This window comes from Zalophus californianus, chromosome 11, assembly GCF_009762305.2.
Source record: "Zalophus californianus isolate mZalCal1 chromosome 11, mZalCal1.pri.v2, whole genome shotgun sequence".
NCBI classification, from domain to species: Eukaryota; Metazoa; Chordata; class Mammalia; order Carnivora; family Otariidae; genus Zalophus; species Zalophus californianus.
The window spans coordinates 76408932-76419725 of record NC_045605.1 but is presented as its reverse complement, the minus strand read 5'-3'; the positions used below and the strand labels follow the sequence as shown (position 1 = coordinate 76419725).

General features: G+C 36.5%; 1 pseudogene; it reads left to right on the top strand.

The window, feature by feature from the left end:
- The first annotated feature begins 5636 nt into the window (after positions 1-5636).
- Positions 5637-5761, top strand: LOC113915651 (annotated as a pseudogene).
- Positions 5762-10794: the final 5033 nt, after the last annotated feature.

The following is a 10794-nucleotide window of genomic DNA, read 5'->3' as shown; positions in this document are numbered from 1 at the left end:
CTATCACTTGGACCTATGAGTTACTTTACAAGTTATTTTACACTTACTTAGGAAGGAAAGTATTTAAATAATTCTAACTGGAGGGGTTTTAAAATATTATTGGACCATTAAGTGATAATGACCTCATAGCCTTTAGCCTCGTTTTGAATTAAACACCTTCGTCCAGGTACCACCTCATGCTCCAGTTTCTATTGCCGTGTAAAAAACCACCCCAGATTTAATGGTGTAAAACAACGACCACATAATGTTGCTAACAAACCCTATGGAAAATATCAAACAGAAAACTGCAGGGATGGCTTATCTCTGTTCCAAAATGCCTGGGGGTCTCAGGTGGGAAAACTCGGGGATTGGAATAATCTGCAGACTTTGCCCCTCGTACATATCTGGTGTCTGGGCTTGGATGACTGAAGTTTTCTTCATGTGAACTGGCCTTCTCACAGCATGGTGGCCAGATTCCTAGAGGGAGTGTTGCTAGAGGAATGTCCTGACAGCAAGCCGTCCAAGTGAATCGTGGAAGCTGTGTGGCCTTTTGAGCTCTAGCCTCAGGAGTCACATAGCCTTCCTTCTGTTGTGCAATATTGGTCTACCCTTTCAGTAGGAGGAGTGTCAACTCTTTCTGGGACCCTGTTTAAAAGTGCCACACCCAGTATCCCAATCATAACTATGACCATTCAAAGTTTTCTTCTCTCTTAGACTGGGTCTTGCTGAAGTGGAATCTATTATATTCATTATTATATCCCTAGGACATAATATGGTACCTGGTATGTGTTCAAAAAGTATTGGTTGTGGGGCGCCTGGGTGGCTCAGTCATTAAGCGTCTGCCTTCGGCTCAGGTCATGATCCCAGGGTCCTGGGATCGGGCCCCGCATCGGGCTCCCTGTTCAGCAGGAAGCCTGCTTCTCCCTCTCCCACTCCCCCTGCTTGTGTTCCCTATCTCCTGGTGTCTCCCTCTCTTTCAAATAAATAAAATCTTTTTAAAAAAAGTATTAGTTGAAAAAATGAACACACTATTTCTCCAATGTATCTTGCTCACTTCATTTTTTTCATATTGCCAGTCCTCATAGCCAGAATGTCCTTCTCAATCCCGTCTGCCTATTCATAGATATATATGCATATATAAGATATATATATATATATATATCTTAATGAGAAAGAGGAAAGAACTCTCTAATAGGAATTATACATAGATGGTAGACTAGTAACTGTGTGCTAGGTGCTTTGCAAACATGATTTCATTGAGTCCTCATAACAACATTATGACAAATATTATCTTTTCTTTATAGATGAAGGAACAGACTCAGAAAAGTTAAGTAACTTGTCCAAAGTAAATGTAAATCAACACTGATACTAATCCCAGGTCTGTCTGATTCCACAATTTGGTTGAGCTCAACACACACTTACTAAACACCAACTAGATAACAGTGATTATGCTAAGAACCAAAGGTTCAAAGTATTAGTCCGTCTCCTTTAGAAGCTCAACGTCTGTTGAAAAGAAGTCTTACCATCTAAGAAAATGCATATCCTTTCCAGTCCATCATCTTGCATTCCTATATCCTGCAAGGTACTGTAAAAATTATTGTGGACTTTAAAAATGCCCTTAAGACACAGTCATCCCATTCAAAAAGGTGAAGTTAGAGCTAAGATGCACACATCCGCTTGAAAATGTAATTAGGTTGTTTATTCATACTGTTTTTGTGGAGGAGAGACCCTGCACAGTGAACCTGGACTATTGAATCCTTGTAGTAGCAATATACCTGGCTTGGTAATGGATCCAGTAGGTTCATGTCATTAAACGATTATGCTGTTTGCATCGTAAAAAGAACCGAACTTGTAGTAAAGGGTAGTAAATAGTAAATGACAAATTAACAGTCCAACCACAAGTGTTACAGGAATCTGGAAGTGCAATAGATTACTTTCAGCTGGAGTTATCAGGAAAAACTCATAAAAGGGGTAAGATTTGACTTAGGTTTTGTAGCATGGTAGGAAGTGTTTCATGCGAAGCAGAAGGGAAGACAATGATTCCAGGTGCAAGAAACATGAGTCCTAAAGTGGTTAAGAAAGAACAAGACTGTTCTGGAATAGAAATAAGATGACTTTCGTCAAGTTAGAGGTAAGGTGCATATATATTTTTTTAAGAAAACATCATAAAATAAAGCCTCCATATATTTTCCACTACTTCTTAGCTCCTATATACCCAAAATAATATTACCTCCCTTTTCTGAGTGCTTTGTATTCTGCAAAGCTGGTGAGTCTTATTCGACCATATATAAAAACAAAGGAGTGAACAGAAAGAAAAAAAATCAAAAGAAAGATACAAAGAAAGGAAGGAAGGAAGGGGAAAAGAGGAAGGGAGGAAAGTTTAGAACGAGAAAACAAACTTGGAACTCTGCTAATACTACCTCACTAAGCTGGTGTATGAAGGAGGTTTTTGATTTCTGGATTACTTTCTAAAAGAGATGCCATACAAAAACAATTTAGCACAGTTAGTCAAATGTCCTATGACTCTGTTTCTCAAAACAGACTTTTCTTTTGGCAGTTCCAATTGCTTATTTCCTTTAATGTTGTGTGGGGAGTCCTTCAAATTTCCTATCATCTAGGTATCAGTTTAATATTCATAGTTTATGTTCTTCAACCATATACCTAATGAGATTACAAAATTCAAGAACACATAGATGGATTTAAAGTTGAAAATACTTGAACTGCTAGAACTTGCAGTAGAACTAAATTTAGTGTACTTTAAGTTTGAAAAAGTAGAGGACAGTAAAGGAAAATCTGGCAGCTGGTATAGGCACTAAAAGGTAAATCCTTCCTAATGCACACTGTAGAGATATTCAGTCATCCTGTTTAAATTGAGCTATTTTTTTCCTTTTTATTGAAATCTATAAAAAGAGCTAATTAAAATCATCACATTGTAAAGCTAGAGGAAAACACAGAGTTCACTTAAATCATTTCTCATTATACAGAATTGCAAATATTAACTGGTATTCTCCTGGTTGGGCAGAGGATAAAAACACCAAATTGTTTTTTCTCACTTAAATGAATAAAATCAAGTGTATTTTGTATTTTTACAACCAAGAACACCACCAACAGAAAATTTTATTTGAACTAGAAAGAGTTAAGAACATTACACTGGCGAAAGAATTTCAACCTACAATGGAACCAGGAAGGAGGAAATGGGGAATCTCATGAGTACACCCTCAGAAGAACAGAATTAAGAACTGAGAGACTTATTTCCCATAAATGCCTGCTTTACAGAGGGAGATTTATCTCCTGACCAATTAACATCCACTAAGAATCCCTCTCCATCCTCAAGCCAATGAACATACTGCTTGGACTGTGGGTGAGCTCCCCACTCTTTGCACACCTGGACCATAAAAGCAGCCCACTCCAAACCTTCAATGGACTCACCTATATGTAGCTTGCTAGAGTGTGCATTTCCCAAATTGCAATTCCTCTGCTATTCCCGAATAAACTCAATTTCTGGTAATTTGAGCCTGCCTCAGTTTACCTCTTTATTTAGGTTGATATTAGGTTACAACTTTTAATAAAAATTTTTACTATAAAATTTGACATTTTCAAATTTTTAAAAAATTATACTGTTGATTGTAATCCCTAACTTTGTAATATCTCAATAACAGTATTGTTTAGGCAAGTATCTCTCTGAAAAAAAAAAAGTTTCTTAATGTTTCCCATTATACAGTCAAATTTAACTTGCTACATATATATTTTTAAACCTTGCCTTTATTATTATAATTACTTTTTTCTTTCTACCCTACAATTCCCTCAGTAATTTTGTCTTGTTCTGAACTCTTGGCATTTTCTGACATGTTGAATTGTCTACGGAATACTGAAATGTCTTTAAATGGATCCAGGTACTATGAACATCCTGGAAAAAAGAGATGTTGCTCCACTGTATACATCTCCTCCTCTATGTCCAGTATCAATAAAACAGATGAATACCAAAATACATCAACTAGTGGAAAGGTGAAGACTCATCACACCAAGATAAGGAGAAATAGGGACCTTTACTCACTGCATCTGTTTAAGTAAAGATACACAAACTGGTAGAAAATTACAACTCTCATTAGTCCATTCAAAAGAATAAAGAAAAAAGAAATATTAGCTATGGCACTTTTGGTTCAAACATCTCTCTCTCTCTCTCCCCTCAAATGGAGTGTTTCCCTCAAATCTGTTGGTGGAATATTCCCTTTAAAGCCTCCCTTTATATTTAAAATTTTATAACTTACTGATAAAAACATTACCAGAAAGAATTTTTACATTCCAATAAAATGTCTCTGTGATACTGTGAATTTTGTTTTAATCACTTATTTGGCTTATTTCAGCCAGTTTATTTTGCAATGTTAGGAATCTTTGGGGAAAACACTCCTTGACATTAATGATATTAACAGACTAGCCCAATCTAAGAATGAAGATTAGGTCTGGAAATTATTAAAAAAAAGAAAGTTTCTTGATAAGTTTTCTACCATATTTGCCACTCTGTTGAGAGAATATTAATAAGGAAATTAGATTTTACCTATTGCTTTTTCAAGGAAAATTTAAAATGAATTTATGTATCTATACACATGTACTATACATGCATACTTTGCTTTCCATTTCCTTAGCTTTATTTTTTTATATATTAATTCTCTCAGGACATTTCAGGTTATATGTCTGGAAACTTCAGCCATCCAGAAAAAAAAAGAAGATTGGGAAATAATGAAAAAAATGTGCTGAAAGAATTCACATAAAAGTTTTGGAGACTTGAAAATGGGAACAACAGACACTTAAAAAGTTATTGAACCAGAAAAAAGAAAAAAAGTCCTTCCTGGCAGGTAGTTATATAGCAATATACTGATAACTGTGGGATAAAAATAAAGGCATCCAGACATTATAACAGAGCTCTCCTGCATGGAAATCAAACTCCTAATTCAAAGGTAAAGAGAAAAACTGATTCATATATTTTTTTTTTCTTTCTGGTTTGGATAATTGAAAAAGAAATCACCAATTGTAAAAGAAACCTTAAAAATAAATATAGTTTAAGTATTTGGCTCAAGTATCCTCTTATTAGAAATTTCATCTCATTTACTTCTATACAAATACACACATATAAGTAAAGAAGGATGCATAATCTGTGTATTGATATATAGTGATAAAACCATATATAATATATTTGACCACTGTCAACATGAATTTCATCATTGTCCCTCACATATAGAATTTCTTTTCAAAACATGTGCCAAGCAAAAACAAAAAACAAAACAAAACAAAACCCCAAACATGTGCCAAGCCGGGGAAAAAATATCAAAATGATTAAAGTCAGGAGAGCTTCTTCCAGTGTGATTAATTCAAGTATTTGAGTAGTTTCTGAATATTAACAATCCAAGAGATATTAAGGTAAATATTCAGATTCTGGGAATTGCATTAGAGATTATTTAAGGGAGGGGAGAGATTCTTGCTAAAATTCTTCCGTTTGCATATTTCAACCCATGTTTTTAATAACTCAATCCTCATGCAACCAAAATGTCTTTTGGAGTTACCATACTATTTACTAATTATTTGTTCTATTACCTAATATGCTAATCTAGGGGATCCTAAAGAGTGCAAGGAATGACAGCAGTCTAGGATTAAACAAGTTCATCGCTTCTCAGCCTTTTGGCTAAGATCAAGTGTAGGATTAAACAAGTTCATAAAAATTTCTGCTTAGCCATGTTTTGAGTTTTTATTTTCTTTTTTTCTCAAAACTGTATCAGTCTAAATCAATACCAATCCAAGCATCCCATTCCAATGGTAAAGAGGCTTCACCGATCACTTGCAAGAGAATATGCCAGATAATTTTGATTCTCCTCTCCAGCAAGAAATTGATGCTTCTTCACAAAGAATTTTCAAATCTATTTACCACCCTCTCCCCATGCCTCCTTAATGTTTCCTCTGCTACTTCCTTAGTGAAACTGTCATTTTATACACTTTTGCACTATTTTTCTTTTTTTAATTCTCTTTTTTAAAAGATTTTATTTATTTGAGAGAGAGCACAAGCGAGAGAGAGAGAGAGAGAGTGCATGAGTAGGGGAGAGGGTCAAAGGGAGAGGGAGAAGCAGACTCCCCGCTAAACAAGGGAGCCCTATGTGGGGCTTGATCCCAGGACCCCGGGACCATGATCTGAGCCAAAGGCAGATGCCCAACTGACTGAGCCATCCAGGCACCCTTTGCAATATTTTTCTACTGGACCTCCATCTCTAGCCATTTGCCCCAGCTGGCTACAACCAATTGTCTACGTTGTGTTACAGCGGATGTGATCATGACATTCTTGTGCCCCAAAATTGTCAATAGCATTTGATTGCCAATTGAACACAGACCCTATTACTTAGTACAATATTCCAAGGTCTTCATAAACACCACTACCATTTCCTACACTAGACAGGAGATTTTCAGAGTTATGGATTTCACAGATTTATAATCTACCTATATATCTAGATATAAACATATATCTATTCACACACACACATATATCCTAAAGTAGGTGTCGAAGATAATAGTAGCAAACTTTAATTTTTCCAAATAAAGAAAACACAAAATTACCACTGAGTATCACCTTTGCTTTATAAAGCAATTTGCTTAAATTAATTATGTCTCTGAAAACATTTCACATTGTTCTGTCATAAGTCATGTATCACTGTAGTAATAATGATTTTGTCATAGATTGGCAGCAGTGTGTGGCAATGAAAGGCATTTGGGAATCATTGTGATAGACTACTCAGCATTCCCTAAACATATACTGATTGATAATATTATGACTCACAGACTTATGTTAATTATAGGAATGGCTCAGAATTCAAATAACTACGTCAGCCAAGGTCTTGGCAAGAAACAGGCACAGTCAGCAGGGATTTTAAAAATAATTTAACAGAGCAGTATTTACAAAGGTATGGCCAGGGTTAAGGGCATCAATAAGGTATGTGAAGGCAACCAGGGATTAGCAACACCAGCAAGTCCCCAGGGCCGCCAGGAGGAATAGTTGCTATCAAAAGCTCCGGGGTGGGGGATAGGGGGCATTCTAGAACTTTTAGAGGAAGGAACAAGAATCCTGAGGCCTTAGCAGAGAGCAGAGAAAGAAAACGCTACCAGTCTCTCCTTCTGATTGCTTGCTAATGCCTCTCACTGGTCAATTCAGCAGCAAAAAGAGGGGAAGAGAAGAGGTTGCTACCATCAAGGATCAGACCAGTCCCTCTGTGCAGAGCAGGGAAAAGGAGGCGGAAAACAGATGAAGCGAAATGGGAAGTACAAAAGGAGAGAGCCAACTAACTCTCCCCACCATATTTACAAAAACAGAAGGCAGGCTAATTTGAATTGCAATACCCTTTCTTTTGTCCCCTTTCCTTAGCTAACTGCATTAGAACGCCTGTGTTAGGGCACTATTTCCATGCTTTTCACACTGTGGCACCTGGCAGTCAACAAAGAGGTTTTGGGAGCCATGTATAGAAGACTGGGTGAAAAAACTTTTTTTTTTTTTTGCACTTTCTTAGAATACTAGTATGCATAGAGATGATTCTACATATTAAATTTATATGGAACTTCTTTCTGACATTCAAAACTCTGAAATTTTTTAGAGAGAAAATCTTGATTCCATGATTTTTTTGGGTATTGGTTTTATGTTTGGCAGGATCAGTCACAATTCCTGATCAAGACGTTAAGTTCTCTTCATATTCTTGAGAGTCAACACTGACTAAAAATGTTGTAACTAAAATGGATAAAACAATTTTTATAACCAATCAAAATTTATAAGAAATGAGATTGTGGGGCGCCTGGGTGGCTCAGTCGTTTAGCGTCTGCTTTCAGGTCAGGTCATGATCCCAGGGTCCTGGGATTGAGCCCTGCATCGGGCTCCCTGCTGAGCAGGGAGCCTGCTTCTCCCTCTTCCACTCCCCCTCTCTCGCTGTCTCTCTCTTTCTCTGTCAAATAAATAAATAAAATCTTAAAAAAAAAAAAAGAAATGAGATTGTACTTAGTCCTTTTTTTTTTTTTTTTAATAGGCTCCACACCCAGCGTGAAGCCCAATGCGGGGCTTAAATTCACAACCCTGAGATCAAGACCTGAGCTGAGATCTACAGTTGGTCACTTAACCGACTGAGCCACCCAGGCACCCCAAAATGAAATTATATTTAAAGAAAAGCTTTCTTTCCTTATAAAGGCAACATAATGTTAAACCTTATTATAATGATGTAAGTGAATGTTGAATCCAAAAATTCCTAGTATCAAGTATTTCAAAGTTTTCATGGAAGTTCTGATTTTCAGAATATTTATGCATTGTTAGAATGGTCTTTCTACTACTAGCTTTGAGACCACTTAAAGCCACATACAGTGCAAATGGAAACGAGTGTCTCAAATTTGTGAAAAAAAGAGATTTGGAGCAGACATCTACACCTATGCGTACAAGGAGATTCCTACCTTTTAATCCCTTCTCCAACACCTTCCTCTGAATTCACTAGGATGATGCTCTGTCCTTCTTAGACATCTGGAACTCTTCTACTAACTTCCTGGGCCCCTTACCCATGACAGGCTTCTCAGAAAGATAGATTGCATTGTTGGGAAAAAAAATGACAAATATGTCTGCAAAGTTTTTATGAGAAATCTCTCTTCAAAAGTTGTGCCAACTTGACAGATGGTAACTATACTTACTGTGGTGAGCACTGCTTAATGTATGGAATTGTCAAATCTCTATGTTGTACATCTGAAACTAATATAACATTATACATCAACTATATTTTAATAATAATTTTTTAAAAGGTGTACCAGCTTGTTATTTATTGTTGTTACTAAAGAATACAGAGAGACCTATTCTTACCACTGTTTTGAATGAGGTAATGGAGTTAGGATCAGGTGTAATCATTGCCCATAATATTTGCCCCTGGGGGTACTGTAAAAAGGTCAAAACACTTTCCTTCCATGAAGCAGGTTCCTGGATGAAGGAAAAACCCTCTGTGTCTGTTTTGCCTGAAGAAGGGGCGTCCAGGCCTACCTATTCATATAGAAAAAATATTATTTCAACAACCAGATAGCTGAAATTAATGTGGTGATATGTGATTATGACATTGTTCAGAGTAGAAAAAAGAGATACCAGAATATTTTGTTTTTGTTGGTCTCTCAGCTGCAGTGTCCTATAATTTCCAGCTGATTGTATATCTTAAAAGGACCAAAGATTTAGACCTAACCTGGAGAATAAAACCAATCTGATTTTTCTAGTCTTTACAGTGCATTGAACAAGACTATTAGAAAACTTGCAGGACCAAGAGTAAATATTGCTGCAGCAAGCCGCATCTTTCTTCAATAAATTTTTCTTCGCCACTGCCCATAACAATGTTGGTGGTTGCTCTTTTACCTTTGGGAGGAGGGGAATTTAGAGATGTGGGCAGATGTATACTTTCGAGGCTTATATAATAACAGCAATAGCCAATGTATTGTTTATATATGTCATATAGTGTCCTACAGGGCTTGTACTAGTTGGGTGCATTTAGCTGAAAGTGACAAAAATGAAACTAAAACTGGCACACACACCAAAACAAAACAAAAACAAAAAAACAACACACACACACACACACACACCCCACAACTGGGAACATATAGGGCTATAATCCTAAACAGGGTTAGTTTGAGGATTGTTTTAATCCAATGTATTCTTTGCAATTCTGAGATTCTCTTGGCTCTGGGAAGGAGACGGCTGTGGCACCTTTGGGCTTCATATAAATATATAACAGTATCAAGAGGAAGACAGAAACTAGCTCTTAAGCATGCCTGATATTCAGCTTATATACACTCAGATGGTCTATTACCACTTCCTCTTCATATTAGTCCACGTTCATGGTCAATGTTCATGCTCTACGGACTCTCAAGACTAAGAAAGTATTCTCTGAATCATCTAGGCCTAAGGGATTGAAAATGATTCATCTGGTTATTTTTGAACAAATTTCTGTCATTAGGAAACTCTGTATTTTGAAAGTCTTAAGACTGGGTTCATAAATGCATTACTGGATTAAAAGAGGAGCAGATTAAAATGATTGGCTCAAAATTACCAGGCACCACCCCTTGAGCTGAGCTGAGTCCCTATCCCAAATTGCACTGTTATCATTCAAAGTGGGTGGGAGGGATGATAGAATGGATATTAAAAGACAGTCATAATATTAAGTACAGCATTTCACATTTATTATCTCATGTCCTCTCTTTTCTGAACCTCAGTTGTTTATGTTGCTTAACAGCCATGGTTTGAATGATTATCACGTTTTAACAAAAATCTCCTGAGATTTGGCCTTCCATACACTATCATAATTTACTGTATCCCAGAAACTTAGGGATCATAACCAAGAAGTGGGAGATTGCTCCTGGTATTTATAGCCCATACTGTACACGTTCATGTCATTATATGTTTTACCTTGTTATTTCTCTCATTTGAATTTTCCCTTATTCCGTGTTTGCTCGAAGAGTTTAAGGCCTAAATGAAGTATTGGTCCTTTATAAAGCTTCCCTAGGACTCTCCAGTTTACAACTGGCATCTCAAAGAATCATTCTTACAATTTTTAAAACATGTAACATCTGATTTGCATTATAGTTAAGTGGTTTTGTGCCCCTCCCCACCCCTGGCTCAAGATTGTAGGTTTCTTAAAGTGAAGGCCCTGTCATAATCATCTTTCAATCCCCAACACTTTACATATAGTAGAAGCTATATGTAGAAGTAGAATTAATGCTCATTGAATGTTGTTGAATTAAATCTAACATTGAGAAGCTCTAAACCCTAGGCTTTTCTTT